Here is a 16,748-nt window from a genome sequence, read left to right as displayed (position 1 = left end):
ACCACAGATGGGTGAGTGACAGTGATTACATCGGGGAAAGGTGATGATAGCGGGGTATCTTCTGGCTCAAAATGAATCAGAGGTGTGACCGTTCTGAACTTATTTATAACCGTGGCCCTAGTTTAAAACCCTATTTTGAAACCCAACATTATTTTAAAACCCTATTTTGAAAACCTTACCTTCGTTTGTAACCTTCAATAGAAACCCTAATCATAGTTTGTAAGAATAATTAGAAACCCTAACCCTAGTTTAAAACCCTACTTTGAAAACAACGCAAGTTTAAAACTAGCTGTTATTTTATGTTAATAGGACCGATATTTATCGGCCCAAAAATGGATAACAAATGATGTAACTTATCGGTCCAATGCAGAAAAAAAAATAGGCCGATATCGAAAGCCGCATTAAAATACACGAACGTAGAACTCGCTGAAGTCCCGTCAACTCTAAAAAAACAAAATTTTACAATATATTGTAACTTTAGTAAATATTTTCAAGCACTGTCCCACTGACTTAGAGTCGCAGCCGATACCGACGGAGGCCTGGTTAAACGACCGTCGGAGAGTGATGATGACAGAGCCGTGCCTTTTCCTATTTAACTGTACTTTTAGCTGCGTTGTTGGATACTATAATCATGTTAATGTTAATCCACATTGTATTTCAGTACAAATTGACGAGTTCCAGAGACTTTTCACCGCACGCCCAACTTCGAAGACGAGATCGGACGCGACCAGCGAGACCTCCGTGAATTGTTGTCGGGTCTGGCAGGCGTCGTCGTCGGCGGAGGCGATGTAAAGAAAAGCGGGCCAGCCAAGATGTATTCCACAGCTAAATGCTAATAGTGAGGATATGAAGTCCAAAAAAACGGCTGGATTGATCGCAAATGCCGTGACACTGCGCTGTCCGACTGCACTTGTTGGACTGCCACGGCTCGTTGAAGTGCAGCCTTGGTGAGTGATATTTTTATATATCTTGGTTGGTGAAAATGTATTTCACATACGCCTGTCACAATATCAAATTATCGTTCGATGAGCAAGAATCATTTTTGGGATACACCATAAATGGGCTTTTGCATGAATGGTTGTTTACATATAGAAATAGTCACTCAGTTGGTTCCCTCTTCTGTCTGTTAATGTGTTAAAAATTTAGGTTGATGGTGTTGGTTGACGTTTCTTATATCGAGCATCACTATTTCAAACCCTAACCCTAGTTTAAAACCCAACGTTGAAATCCTAACCCTAGCCTGTAACCCCTATGGGAAACCGTAATCCTCGTTCAAAACCCTACTTTGAAAACATAACACTCATTTAAACCCCTACTTTGAAACCCTAAGTCTAGTTTAAAACCCTACTCTGAAACGCTAACCCTCATTTGTAGCCCTTGTTAGAAGCCCTCGCGCTAGTTTGAAACCCGAACCGTGGTTTAAAACCCTATCCGATTTGAAAACGCAACCCTAGTTAAAAACCCAAATTCAAATCTTTTTTTTTTGTGATGAAAGATTGGATACTAAGAACTTATCAGCCAACCCTTCTAAACAAACTTCTGACGGAAATTCAGTTTTTGTATGGATGAATGAGTGATCGGTAATGCTTCGATGGAGCTAGGACATTGTCACTGACTGAGCAACAGTCACTAACAAGCTAAGATGTTAGCCAAATCCCAATCGATCCAAATCGTATTGCTTAGTGGAAACAGATTTCCCAAACTTTGGTGGTCCCAACCCCAACCCCCTTCCAAAAATCTTGACGTCGAGAGTGTGGGGCAACGTATTCGCAACCTACTGTACATCTGCGCTCCCAATGTGTGTGGCCATGGTTGCGCAGAGGTTTTCCATGTTGGCGGCAAGAGCATTTCTAGGCAGAGGCACAAAAATCATTCCGCCGGCTGGAGCCAAGCACGCGGCCAACACAGCGGGGGGGATTTGGCCCCAATCAACTGCACAGAAAATGCCTGCAAGGATTTCAGGGGGAGCAGGTGGACGTCTTTGGTATCGAGTGTGATACGCTGACTGATAACTTGAATTTGTTCCATTGCCAAGCTCATAACTCAGTTTATTCTTTTATGAAACACATTTTCTCCATTTATATTACTTGAGTTAATACAAGTACCCAAAAAGCACGACCAGGCTTCAATTTGAAGTTGGTGGAATTCAAATAAAGAGTTTAAGTTTTGTTCTTGGGAAAGGGACTTTCCCGCATTTCACAACAAAGAGTTTACAGAACTGTTGTCCCTAGAAAACCTCAGTAAATTATTTAGGAGGTCACCACTTGCTTGTTTTGTTATGCTAACGTTTTTGCCATGTCAACAATTTCGATTTTTAAGTGGATCCAGACTTAATTGACTATTTTAGCCACAAAAAAATACAAGTTGTGTTTTTTACACCAACGCTGTACAATATTTGTCTTGTCCCATGCCCATTGCTCTTGACTTCTCGCAATACAGTATATTATGTTTTTAAATGAATTATTTTAAAAGTCTGTTTCAAGACTTCAAAATATGTCAATGTATTACAAACTGCCTACAGACTAAAGAAAACATTTTTGTATTGCAGATTTCCCTTATTGTGGGGGCAGACCAGAATGCAATCTGTACGATGAAGGTAGGTTCACTTTAAATAATTTTTTTCATGTTTAAATTTGGTCAAGGACAAGTTCGTTTTCACCATCAAAAGCCAATTTGCAGTATTGTTTTTTGTTTTATGGTTTGACGTGTGTCAGAGATTTTCTCGGACAAAGTTAAATAAATGACTCGGCGCACAGGAAAATTGTCTTCAATATCGGCGGAAGCGGATCACACTCGAGCTCCCTTCCCGCCAATTCAGGCTTTTATTGTAACATACAAGGAAAACACTGCCCCCGATATTTGCATACCGCACCCACGGTCCGGCCCCTCGGTAGTGATTGGTTACCTGTGTTAAACATTGAACCACCAGTACGTTGGCGCCTTTTCTGTCTGGTCTACATTGAATTAACATGTTGCAGACTTTGCGGATGGCCAATGTCGTCTGGGCGCGACGGGTGTTCTCAACTCGTCTTTTGTTGTTCAACCGCTGTTCCCGAATTATTCATTCCCCTATTGTGACCGAGTTTCGCCCGCTCCCCCGTGATCGCCCACCTGTATTGACGTGCTAATTGTGGACTTCAACAGCCCTCCGGCTTTGTGCACAGGAATTTGGGGGTGCTGGATACGCTCCCAAACGTTTAGATGTGCCCAGATTAAATGAAACTTTAAACATGATACAATTTTGCTCATAGATTCCTCTAACAACGTGTCAACGTTGTGCTTGTCATGTTTCTTCTACAGAACCCTTTTTTCCCTGTTTTTGTGCAGAAATGTTTTTTTTGTTGTTGTTGTTGTTTTTGTTTTCCTATAATTTATTGTCAGACAACAAAAAATTGTGTTGGACTATCGGTACATTTATGTTTTGGGTCAAGACAAGGAATGAAAGTAAGGCCTAATGCTCTGCCGAGTTGGCGAAAAGCTGTCATGTAACTGTGGCGGCCAATAAAAATACAGAGACTTGATCGGTCAACAATGCCTCTCACAACCTCTAATGTGGTCATGTGAAAGTCCGCGTGCGGGATTTGTTGTGCTATTTTTTGCCCCGTCAGCATTTGGAAGGCCTCATTTGGATGCAGATGGATTTTCTCGCATCTCCGTCACTCTGTCGGTGTGCCTGACAGCCGTCCATTTGCCTGTCAATTTATCTCTCGCACATCTGCCGTCACTCACATTGGTGCCGCCTCAGAGTCAGCTGTGTAACACGACACGATTCGAGACAAAAAAAAAAAAACAATCATCAGCCAAATAGATGACCTCAGTCGAGTAAATACACTGTGTACACACCCTGGACACAACATGAAAGAAACAAGTCTCAGAGTGGAGGGCGTTCTCTGTTAGCCTCAACACTGACCTACATTTACAACCTATAAATTCATATTTGTTCCATTGAGACCGTTTCAAAAATGATTCCCGACACTTAATTCATTTTGTAATTTTTTTTTCCTTTGCTACACTTCTTCCAATGAAGGTTATAGATTTATTCTCTTCCCCCCCACCCCCAATAACATTTCAGCCTCTTTATGTTGCAATGTCATTCCAACGCTATTAATAATCTGCGTTGCGGCGATGTCGTCATGGACGAAAGCAATTTTTATTCAAGTCCACAGAATAATGGTGAAACAAGTCCGCAAACACACACACACACACACACACACACGCACACACACACACACACACATACACACACACACACACACACACACACACACACACACACACACACACACACACACACACACACACACACACACACACACACACACACACACACACACACACACACAGGACATGCAGACCGACCTTCAGTCCAGCCTGCATATATGTTGGTCGGCCGAGCCCGTCTAAACATTAACTCTGCAGACTTGGTACAGTTTAGTCTAATTGAGCACGTCTTTTTGTGTGTGTGTGTGTGTGTGTGTGTGTGTGTGTGTGTGTGTGTGTGTGTGTGTGTGTGTGTGTGCGTGTGCATTTGTGACCTGTTGTGTAAGTGTGCATGATGGTCAAGCTGAAGGGATGCAAAGCGATGCAAGTATCAGCATTACAGCCACGTATCGAAAGCCATTTGAACAATTGAGATCCTTGATATTCATTTTGTCTTCACTAGTAGGCAACCACAACTAACAAAATAACAAAAATGGAAAAACGTTTTGGTGAACGAAAAAAAAATGCTTAAAAAAAAAATTGAACCAAGATGACATTTTACGTTTATAACGCCAACTATAACTGTAGTTATCGTGATTTTTTTTTGTCAATCAATATCATACATGAGCATTCATGGTTCATTTTAAAATTAATTTTAGTATTGCTCTACGTCTGCATAGTCCAAGGAAGTTTACCTTACTCCATTACAGAATTTAAAAAAAAAACAAACTAAAAAAAAAACTAAAACTAATTAAAAACGAAACTAAAATGAAGCATATTCAAAACAATTAAAACAAACAAATTAACAGACCCGCTCTAAAAACCAAATAAAACTGGAATCAAACAACAAAAGTCAAAACAAATCAAAACGACATATCGCAAAAAAAAATCTGCAACTATTATAAAATTATACAAACAGCTCACGTAGTCGTAGCTCATTATTCACAAGTACATGGACCGTAACCTTGGATATGCGCAAACAGCTTTTTGGAAAGCCATTTGAGCACTTTCCATACCCTCAGCAACTTGACCACATGTCTGGTTGCACTAATGCCTTCCTTCGCATGATGACACATGGCTCATAAAGTCCATTTGTGTCCAATGCCACCTGCATGCACCACAGGACCCCTCTGTTTTTTTTTAACCCCCGGCCATGAGAGTCTTGGAGCCGACGTATGATCAGCTGCTGTTTCATTCTTGGGCGAGCACAGTTTGGGCTTTGTGTGTGGCAGAGGGAAAGCGCTGACGTCTACGCGACGCTGTGCTGCGACGCTGGTGTGTGTGTGCGCGTGCGCGTGTGTGTGTGACTGTGGCCACGTACTCCCTCAATGAGTCTGGTGTTCGCTGAGTCAAATCGTTTTACTTTCCCCGGATAAGTCATAAGTACACCGGATCATTTCTTATCAAGGATGTTGTGTCCTGGCACTCGTGTGCGTTGGATAAGGTTTGATAAGAGCCACATCAGATTTCGTCATTTGTCAGATTCATCATTTATTTATTTAGTTATTCATTTTTTTACAAATAATTTCATGGTCGATGATGAAGCTAGACAAGGTCGTTTAAGTCTGACTGGTGACCACTAGGGGGCAGTAAGGTGTTACGTGTCTACACACAAATTTGCAGTGGTGGGCCCCAGTTGACAGTGAGCATGTCAAGACACAAACCAAAACACAGTCAAAGCCATTGTCTGAAGACCTCCAAGACATGATCGTCTCAAGGAACACGATCTGGTCTACCGGTACAGAAAACAGTCTGTTGGTTTTGAAGGTCAAAATGAGCATAATGGCCTCCGTCATCCGTAGGTTTGTAACTACCAAGACTCTTACTAGAACTGGCCACCTGTTGAAGCTTGGTGATCAGTTGGGAAGGACCTTAGTCAAGGATGTGACCGAGAACTTGATAGTCATTGTGTCAAAGCTTCAGCGTTACTCTGTGAAAAGTGGAGAAACCTCCAGGAGAAGGATCACTTTGGCGATGATCCTCCCATTATAGGGCCTGTATAGTCATGTGATCAGTCAGAACCCCGACATTCGTAAAAGAGACGATGCGGCCTGCCTGGGGTTAGCTCCAATGCACCCGAAGAAATCTCAGAGAATGAGAAATAAAATTCTTTGGTCTGAGACGATCCAGAATTGATGGGAAAAAAATGATCACCGGACAGACATTTCCTGCCACGGAGCGCTCAGACGGGATGACGACACTTGGTCCGCAGCCAGATATCCAAACGGGTGGCTTTTCCGGACAAGTCTGTGAATGTCCTTGACCCAGACATGAATCCGTTTTGAACAAGATTTGAAAAATGTCTGCGCTCCCAACTTCCGCCTCCAACCTGATCATAGTCCAAAAAGACTTGAGGCCCGACTTGCTTCCAAAGGTGAATCAACAAGTGATTCAACCTTGAGCAAAGGTTGTGAATGCTCATTCATATACAGCACATACGATTTCTGAGTTTGTATTATTATTTTTTTAAATCCATTTAACGTTCAAAAATGGATTCATGTCTTGAAAACCTGCAGATCCAAAGAACATGAGACACGCAAACACAATCGTGTGATTTTGCCCAAGACAAAATGTCGCAACAGGATCCAAGTTCTTGTTGAAAGTCTTCCCAGAAAGGAAAGTCAACTCCAAATATTTTTTTTCCCTCTCCATTTCCACTTTGTAAGTGACATGCTGAGGGTTTCCAGTTTTCCATCCGTCTATTTTCTTGGGCCGTTAATCACTGAGTCGAGACCCGACTTCTTACGCTCACATTCACACGGTCACAGAAGTCAGGCAGGTGAACGACTATACCGGTCCCTGACTCGGTTTCCAACACAACGTTGGAATTCAAAGAGTTCAGTTGTTTAGCTATAGCGAGAAGATGAGCAAACCTCTATGAATAGAATTTGGACTGATGCTAGTTTTAGAACACCCCCCCCCCCCGCCACCCCACCGCCTCCGCAAACTCTCTCCAACTCTTCTCCTTGCTTTCTTTCCAGTGAATTATAAAAGCAGCGGTAGTTCAAACGAAAAAAAAAATATTACCTAGTACGTAAAAGATGAATGGAAAGTGGAGGGAAAAAAATGGCGATGCAACTCGCGGCTAACAAAGCAGATGATCCGTGACATTTTTAATCCCCTCTATTTATCTTTCTCAAGGGGAACATCCAATAAATCTCATTTTGACCAAGTGGCTTGTTTGAATCCAGCCCGCGCGGCGGTTTGATGTGAGCGTAATAAAAAGCACCGATTGTTCATTTCCAGAGTGCAAAATGCCGATCGCTCACTTGTAGAAATGATGCCAACATTCCACACATTAGGAATGAGGCAAAAATGGATGACTTTGGTTGTAATTTCCCCCCAGCCGGTGTGTCATCAATAGAAATGTTGTGGACAGTTCTTTTTTTTGCATGCGTCAGCCAATCATTACAGTGACAACCACAAAAAAAAAGATTAAAAAAGGATATAATGCCCCAAATGATTCGCACACGGAATAATGTTGAGTTAATTTTTTTTTTATGTGTTGAGAGGGTCTCTTCAGAAAAATGATCATATGATGAAATCCTCATCCGTGTGCATTTAAATTAATGGAATTAATTAAAAAAAAAAAACGAACAAACAAACAAAAAAAACCCCCAACAACAGTCTTTACTACTCTGAGCTAGCGAGCTAATGAATAATTTTAGTGTGATTTCCAGATCAGTTCAATTCACTACTTGGCTGTTTGTGCAAAATACAACAGAACTTTGATCAGATCAGACTTTGACATCCCTTCCGTCTTGCATTCAGATACGAAAACATCCAGATCCGCAAGTATGGATCGAACCTTCCAGAGTTGGGATTAAAAGCTAATCAGTTACAGCAATCATGGATACCAATGAAAAAGAAATACTCCTTGACATGCTGAGGCGTTCGTGAGCCTCAAAATGCTTTACTCTTTCGAATCCGAGCAGCGCAACGAGCATAAATGAGCCTTCGGGGCTTTGTTTCCCGATACCTGTGGAAAATATGACTGTATGACGTGGCGGGGCTTGCTGTTAGCCAGTGTCAAATATTTACTTGGTCATTATAGCCACCTGTCTCACACTAAAACACACACGCGCACACACACTCGCACACACAAGTTTCAGACTTATGAAGACTTCCAACCGCGGCTACCATGATCAAAATATACCCAAACACAAAAAACAAGTTACATTAAGTATGCGCAGGTCAAATGGACTGTAAGTCTCAAAAGTCTTAAGTTAATGTCTGAAAAATCAAGCAAGCCATGTTGAATGAGTTAAATTGAACAAGTTATGAGTCAAGTCGCTCGTGTTAGCGATTTATATCGTGTTAGCTAGCTGTTTCAAATGTTCCGACGCTATTTCTTGATTGTCTCTTCGGTTAAATGCGGAACTGATACAGAGCTTGTTTTTCTGTCTCTAAAATTCAGATTTTCAAATATTAAGTTATTTAGTTCAAGTCTAATCTTTCATAAATTTAAGCTAAGTGGGTCCCGCGTCCTAAAATTGGTGACTTAAGTCTGACTCGAGTCCTCCCCCCTTTGCTAAGCTCTCACCACAAGTGAGTTTCTAGAAACACATGTCGTCTCGCATTAACCCTTGATAGATGACGCATAGAGAATTCAACCCTACGATTGTTATGTCGGCAAGCGATATTTATTGACAGGTTAAATACGAAGAAGCCTCGTAACGGAGTCAAGAGTCAATCCGAAGTAGCCGCACGATAAAAGACGCCGCCGCCACACAATGATGACGACGACCGCTAAACTTTACGGCCCAAGCCAACTGGTGGGTATTTTCGACGACGCAGCAGAAATGTAAATAAACACATACCATTTAGTCACGGGTCAAAAGCCAGCAAACCTTCCCTGGCAACAGTGCGCTATTACTTTACGATGCTAGGTCACAATTAGCGGCTGACCACAATGTATATGTGGTATGTGCTCGGCCACACTTGCAGCAGGAAGATGATGTAAGATGTGTGTCGTTGCTGAGGAGTCCCTCGACTGCTTTATCGCAAGTGCTGCAATTCCCATAAAATGAATGAAATGTGCAGATTTTTTTGATCTGTCCCTTTAAGTCGCCGCAAAATGAAAATGAATGTTTTTTTAGATTTGACACGTCACAGAGAAGAGTGATTGCTAGCAACCTTGACAAATATACTGTTAATATACTGTATACATATATATTTTAATTTCCAAGTATTTGAAAATGATGTTGCTAAATCATGAAAAACTCAAGCCGTTGTCTCTGCTCTCAAATGCTGTGGGTGTGTCTGTTGAATGCACTCCAACCACATTCCGCCAAGCCCTACCGAGGCCTGATTAAAGCTAGACAAAGATCAGTGCACTTCCTGCAGTGTCCTCATTCAACATTTGATTTTTATAATTACATAATCAACCTTTGAAATTCATGATCATACAAAAATGAAAACAATTAAATAATGAAAGACAATTTCTGGCCAGCATGTTTGCATCGTAGTCCAGCCGTTTATCTAATAAAACAGCATCATCATGGAAAAAAAGAATTGTGCCGATAGCCTGAAGGATGCGGGGGTGGGGTGAGGGTGGGGGCGGGGGGCGATGGTAGAGGGCAGGATATCAGAGGAGGAATTCAATTATTGACTATGAAGGCTTGACGTGGTTTATTTATCGTAGAAGGCAGCCAAAGCAAAGTCAACAACGGCAAAAGTCAAACATCGGAATTGTTAAAACAAGCGAGAAATCAAAATGTGACTTTCAAGCATAGCGCATGCATCCAGTTAGCTGCGGGCAGACGTTCAGCACACGTGCGCTCATCGTCGACATCGTGATTTTTGTTCGAGTAACCTCATGATTTGTTGGAGCCATTTGTTTCCACGGTGAAATGATTATAAAATGCTCAATAATTTAGAGTTGATGTGTTCCTAAAGCTCTCCACCAATTCCTTTTCATCTAAGGGTGGCCGTTTATCACAGCACTCTGACAAGTCCAGTAACTTGAATTTATGCACAGTTATTTGACATGATCGTTGCGGCATTTGGACTTGTTAAACTATGCATTAAAAAAAAAAAGCCTAACTGGTATGTATCTCTAATTCTTCCTCTTCGATCTTCATTGTTTTCTTTGGACGTTCCCATTGTTTAGAGTATTGGTCAATCCAATGAGCGCTCTCAAAACAAACGTTTTTTTTTTTTTCTATGCTGGCAAAGAACAACTAGCAGCTGCAGTTAATCTTGATCACTAACAAGAAGCTAATCAAGCTTGGCCTTGTCAAAAAAAAAAACCATTTGAGAACATTCAGCATAAAGCTTTGGGTAACTGCATTGTGATCACTGTGCGTGGGTGTATTGCTGCATCCTGTGTTAATTAATTATATAAATAAATAGGACGTACTTGTGATAGCATTCCCGTCCGAAAAAAGGAGCGGCTCAAAATCATTATTTAAAAACACCCCAAATTTACAACATTCATGCCAATGATGAGGGCATGGGAACCTATCCGTTTTATGAACCCCGCAACCTAACCAAATCCAGACGCGAGTCAAAAAGCGCCGTAGTCTATTACAAACACGATGCTAACACAATAACCAAGTCAGAAAAAACAGTAACTTGTGTAAAAAAAAGAAAAAAGTGTACTGGGTAGCAAGCCTTGAGGAACGCCACCAGTTTTCTACTGTAATGGCATGTCATTGTGGTATTTATGTAAAATATAGCAGACAGTATTTCTCTGTTTGTGTGTCCTATAAAATGCCACAAGATGACACCAAAAGCCCCGTCTCGGTTCCAAGGAATGAAAGTCTGTTGAAGAGTGAAAAGTGTATGAAAAACATTTGTACGTCATGGATATAAAGCAATCAAATAAAAAACCAGGAGGCACGGCAGTCACTGTGTGGCCCTTCTTCTGACAGGCTTGTAAACCGCATGCCCTTGGAAACCTCAAAACGTCATATGTCGATACTGTCGTAAACCGAAGACCACGGCCATTGTGACAATGACCGACAACGTGTTCCTCACATGTGCCTGCTAGCGTTGCTCGCAGAGTTAGCAGAGGTCGTTATCACTTCCAGGAAACTCGGGCTGTGCCACTTTCTTCTGAAACCGGATCGCAGACGTTGACATTATCTCTGGCAAGATCCGTTTATTGCTGGGGGGGGGGGGGGGAAGACGAGGAGTTCTTGCGGGAGAACCAGAGAGTACAGACGCTTGCTTTCAATCCGCCGGTGGTCTTAAAATGCTACAAACACACAATCATGATGTCTTACCACTATTGTATTGTAATGTATTCATCAATGTTTGATCAGAGTGGCCTTAGTAAGTCTGAAATTTGACTTTCTTGATCTTGCAGGTACCCTTGCTTGTGTGACACGGTTCCAGCGCTCGCAGGAGGAGGACGCTCTTTGGGGGGAGGTGGTTGGCGAAACGACCCGAGAGAGCCTCTCATTTGTGGTGCGCTGCGTCTGTTAAGCTGCCAATTGGGTTCACATGCCATTCCGGAGAACCTTGAGGGCGATCTGGTGACAGTGGCACTTGGCTTGCTCGTAGTCGAGGCTAAAAGGAGGTCTTCGATGCCTCATGGGAGGTTTGACGGAGGGTGGGGGGGGGGGGGGGGCGAGTGGGTGGTGCCTACTGGAAATGTCAATGGGTTTGTGGCCCTCGCGACTGAATCCATGTTCACATAACCTGGCGTACAAGGAGTTCAGTGCAGCTTGTTAGGCTTTTATCTGCTCTTGAAGCTTTACCTGTCCAGCCATCCATGTATCCATTTTCTAGTCCGCTTATCCTGATGAGCGTTGTGGGTGTGCTGGAGCCTATACCAGCTGTCTGCGGGCAGCAGGCGGGGGGGACACCCTGAACTGGTTGCCAGCCAATCACAGGGCACACATAGACGAACAACCAACCGCACTCACACCGAGGGAGTGTTCCATTGACCTGGTCTGAATGTTTTTGGAATGTGGGAGGAAAACGGAGTACCCGGAGAAAACCCACACAGGCACAGTGGGAGAACATGCAAAGTCCACACAGGGAGGCCGGAGCCGGAATCGAACCGTGCACCTCTGCACTGTGAGGCCGACGTGCTAACCAGTCGTCCACCGGGCTGCCCATCTGTTTTTTTCCTGTGCACTTTGGGCAAAGTTGTACCAGCTCGCATCATCGCAAAGCCCAGGTTCAACTCGCGGTCGTCATGGTAACAAATGCTATACTTGGGATTGGCCTTGTAGGAGAGGGGGCGGTCCCGTCTCATGCAAATGAGGCACTTGTCACCCCGCCTCTTCAAAATAGGTTAATTTCTGTGAAATTGATGCTTCGGTTATCTGTACGAAAAGATTTACGGTAAGTAGGAAATACAAGGAACATTGTATAAAACAGATGATTCACAAGCCAATTCCTCCCAAACGGTTTCCATGAATTGGATGAATGTTTGATTAGGCTTGGAAGCCTGTATGCATAGCGAGTGTGAGTGTGTGTGTGTGTGTGTGTGTGTGTGTGTGTGTGTGTGTGTCCTGTTATCTGTTCGTCCTTGAGTTTCAGTTTGCCAGACAAACCAAAAGCCTGCAAGCGGGAGGAGTCAGGCTTTCCCCAAATCCGTTTTGGAAACGTCTGTCTGAGACAGTTTGTCCTGGAAAGAAAGTCTTTGCCTTACATAGCATTTTGCTTCTGCCATAAAAATAACCACATTTTCTTTTGGCTTAGTCATTGCATTTTTACTTTATTTCTTATTGATCCTTGTTCAAAACATTTGACCCGAGGTACATGCTTTCAAGCTGCAACTGTATTGCTGACGTTGCATTGCCTCAGCTGTCAAATTCGACATGGCAAAAGAAGGGGGGAGGGGGGCGGTGCGATGACTTTTATTCTTCCATGTAGACCAGCTGGCAAGGTTTGCACTTATTTTATTACGTTGAACATTTCACATTGAAGGATTGCGTTTGCATACTTTTGCTCAGGAAAAAAAAGACCAGGAAGCATGTTTCTCTTTCCTCTCATTGTCTATAAAGATAAAATCTTCGTCATAAATTCAGACCCCACCCCCACCCCCTCATGTAAAAGCCACGATGACCATGAAAACAGCTGCACGCTGCGATTTGACCACGGCAGGTTCACATTAAGTACATGCGGTGATGTAACACTTTTCCGAATGTCGCCACACACTCGGCGCACTCACTGAGCACACAGTCGTGCGCCGCCGTTCAGTGTGATTTGTGTGGCACACCGCTTGACTATGCGACACTTGCACTTTGTATCTTTGCGATGACACGGAGATCTCCATCGCTTCGAGATGGGCGGGGCAAAGGTGATCCATTTCCTCTTGGGATTTGAGGAAATGCATGAAAATCCTCTAATATGGCACTGGAAAGAGATTAAATGTAATCCATTTATAGTTTCCGATTATCACCCTAATGTATAGGCGATATACTGTGTTATCACAACATGACATTTAATACAGATATATAAAGACTAATAAAAACACTTGAGAAAAAAAATCCTGATGTGTGTTATTATTATTTGTACACGAAAGGGTTCATGTTATGTCACCAACTACAGAGGTTAAAATGTCACAAGCCTATTTTGACAACGTAAGAACTAGAAAAGTACAGAATAATTTTATGTACAGTAACAATTTGTACTTCGTGACTTCCCACCACTGTTGATTACAAAGTGAACATAAAAACCCCCCAAAAAACTGAGGGCTACCCCTCCCCTTCTCGTGTATAGTTTGATGGCTCAACCACGCGAATGTAATCACATGTAAATGATTTAAGCGGTCATGAATAGGCCGATTTTAGTGAGAACACGCCGGGAATGTCTTAATCTCACTTTATCACGTACCTCGCCACTAATCTGGTAGAAACGTCCGCTACTCTCGGTCCAGACGTCTCTCGGTCCCCATCTATTCCGTGACGGATGGTATTATAGTTCTTAAAATAAAAGACACACAGCACACTTAACTTTTACACGTTCAACTGTTTTATTTTGTACTCTTCAGACATTTGTCGAAGTGGCTGTCAAGCGCCCTAGCATAACATCCATCCATCCATTTTCCGATCTGCTTTATCCTCACAGGGGTCGAGGGGGATGCTGGGGCCCATCGCAGCCGTCTTGGGGACACCCTGAACCGGTTGCCAGCCAATCACAGGGCACACAGGCGAACAATTATCCATGCTCACACGCACACCCAGGGACAACACGATCGCGACCATGTAAATTCGCTACGAAGGTGATGCTCACACTCCTCCACGTCACGGGTTCAAATACCGCTCTTAACTTTGTATTCCTATTTTTCCAATTTTTTTGTAGCCAGTCGGTAGTTCTAAACGAGATGTTTTGTTTAACGTGAGCAATTGAACAGGTGTGCAGCAATTGAACAATTTCAACGTATCTGGTGTCGAATCTGCAGGAAGGAAACACAAAATGACTGGACTCCCGAGCCAGTCAATTTGGAAGCCAGTTAACCATTCACACAGGTTTTAACGTTCGCCTGACGTTAGCAACCATGCTAAATGTTTGCGTTGCTCTCATGAGCGATTTACTGCTGCCTTTTTTTGCGTAAAAACACACATAGTTTGCACGCGATTGTATTACTAGTTAGCTGTTACATATTGTTGAAAAGGTACACAAATGACATTCTGGGAAACTGACAGCAACATTTTGATCGTTTCTTACTTGTCCCGTAAGTATATCTATCTACACACTCTAGTTAAATGTGACTAAAAACTCTACAGATTACATTCATAGCAAGGTGACAAAACGGCTGTTCGGCCCGTATGAATGAACGATATATTTTTGCTCGGCTCTCACTGGAAAGCTGCTGTCAAGATTTACTTAAAAGCATGCATCTTATTTATTATATTTCCTTTTGGAATAAATTTGCACATTTGTTATCAATGAAATTTAATATCTGTGTAATGATGTTTTGCTGTCCAGGGACCTGAAAAGCTGTTGATATTTTCCCCGTCACAAGAAAAAGTATATGAAAAGTCAAATGAATCATGTTTCTGCTTTCACGGGCCAGCTGAGCATTTAAACCTCAAAATACACTCACTTCGTATTTTCTTTGGAATAAATACACTCTCATGATATATACTATTTGCATATTGATGTTTTGTAGTCCATAAACCTGAAAAGTTGGTGACATTTTTGCAGTCACAAAAGAAAGTAAGTAGAAAGGTCAGCGAAGCATTGCGTGTTTATTGTTGGGTGGAATGTTGGTCAAAGTTAATTTTGTTCATTCGTAAGGGAAACAAAATGAATTCATGTGACTTCTGGGAATCTAATCGCACGGGAGATAGGAGGGAAGACAAAATCAACTTTGACATAATAACTGCAAAATTCCTCTAATGTGGCCGTAACACCAGACGAGACACCAGCACGCTAAACAAAACAGATCTAGTCAGTGTCACCTCTGTCGAGAGTCACCTATAAATGTGGAAGTTAACCAACATATTATGCAATGTATCAATTCAATGCCCCCAATAAAGCAGCCCGGGAAGTGGTCGCCATGCAAGCCAAATGATGGAGGGGGTAGGAGAGTAAAATGAAGTGAGTACACTGAAGAGGGGTCTGCTGTATAAAACCGGTGGTGCATTTAAAAGGCAAGACATTATGCACATCAAGCTATCTTTTATTTAAAGTACAATATAGCTTAGTACAGAATTGAAAGTAGAGAAGCGGGCAAACATCCGTCCATCCTTTTTTTTTAAGCCGCTTCTCCTCACAAGGGTTGCCGTGCCGGAGCCTATCCCAGCTGTCTTTGGGCAGTAGGCGGGGTACACCCTGAACTGGTTGCCAACCAATTAAAAACACACAAAAAACAAAAAAGCATTCACGCTCACAATCACACCTAGGGACAATTTGCAGTGCCCAGTCAACCTGCCATGCATGTTTTTGGAAACTCACACAGGCACGCGGAGAACATGCAAACACCACAAGAAGGCATCGACACATTGACAGACCCTTAAAAAACACACACACACACACGAGGAATGAGTAGTGATAAAAAATATAAAATAATAAATGCTTAACGAGGGAACGAGCAGTGATCATAATGTTAAAACGTGACACATTCATCAACCTCGTTGGGAGTACAAAGTGATTTGTGGTGGATCACATAACTGCCAAATTTGTTTCCCCAATTTCTTGTGATTTTTTTTTTCTCCTATAACAAGGCCACTTTTGTGGCTCATAAACAAAAGACGACAGCTACCATTTAGGGGGTACAAATAAATGAATGATCTTGGTTTCCAGAGGCTTGGAAGACAATTTGGACATTGGATTTTTGGTTTTATGGAGCCAAATGTCAGCCGCATGGTGCACTACAGCTGTGTGAAGCACTACGCCAGCAATGGCCCAACTAGAATTTAATTTTGTCTCTTTTGCATTCCAGGAAACCAATTCATCTGTCATTTGGTGATTCATAAATGGAGGGATCCAAGGTGTACCACACCTCTCACCCATTCAGCCGACTACCCGGAAATATACGGTAGGGAGTTATTCCCTTCTCCTTGATTTCAATTACTCTTTTTTTTTGCGCCACCTGCGCACCGCAAACGTCCGTCTGATTATTCACCGCCGCCCTCCTCCCA

The 16,748-nt window shown here is 42.5% G+C and overlaps 1 long non-coding RNA gene across 1 annotated transcript; it reads left to right on the top strand.

Annotated features, from left to right (window-relative positions):
• The first annotated feature begins 676 nt into the window (after nt 1-676).
• LOC147185714 (uncharacterized) lies at nt 677-11,733 on the top strand. The gene is made up of 3 exons (XR_015099430.1): nt 677-947; nt 2,549-2,596; nt 11,513-11,733. It is a non-coding gene; the product is annotated as an uncharacterized LOC147185714 (long non-coding RNA).
• Nucleotides 11,734-16,748: the final 5,015 nt, after the last annotated feature.

Source organism: Hippocampus guttulatus, chromosome 23 (assembly GCF_054856545.1).
Source record: "Hippocampus guttulatus isolate MCC_2025c chromosome 23, RoL_Hgut_1.0, whole genome shotgun sequence".
NCBI lineage: Eukaryota > Metazoa > Chordata > Actinopteri > Syngnathiformes > Syngnathidae > Hippocampus > Hippocampus guttulatus.
Note: the sequence above shows the minus strand (reverse complement) of the source record. Positions and strands in the feature narration are given on the sequence as shown.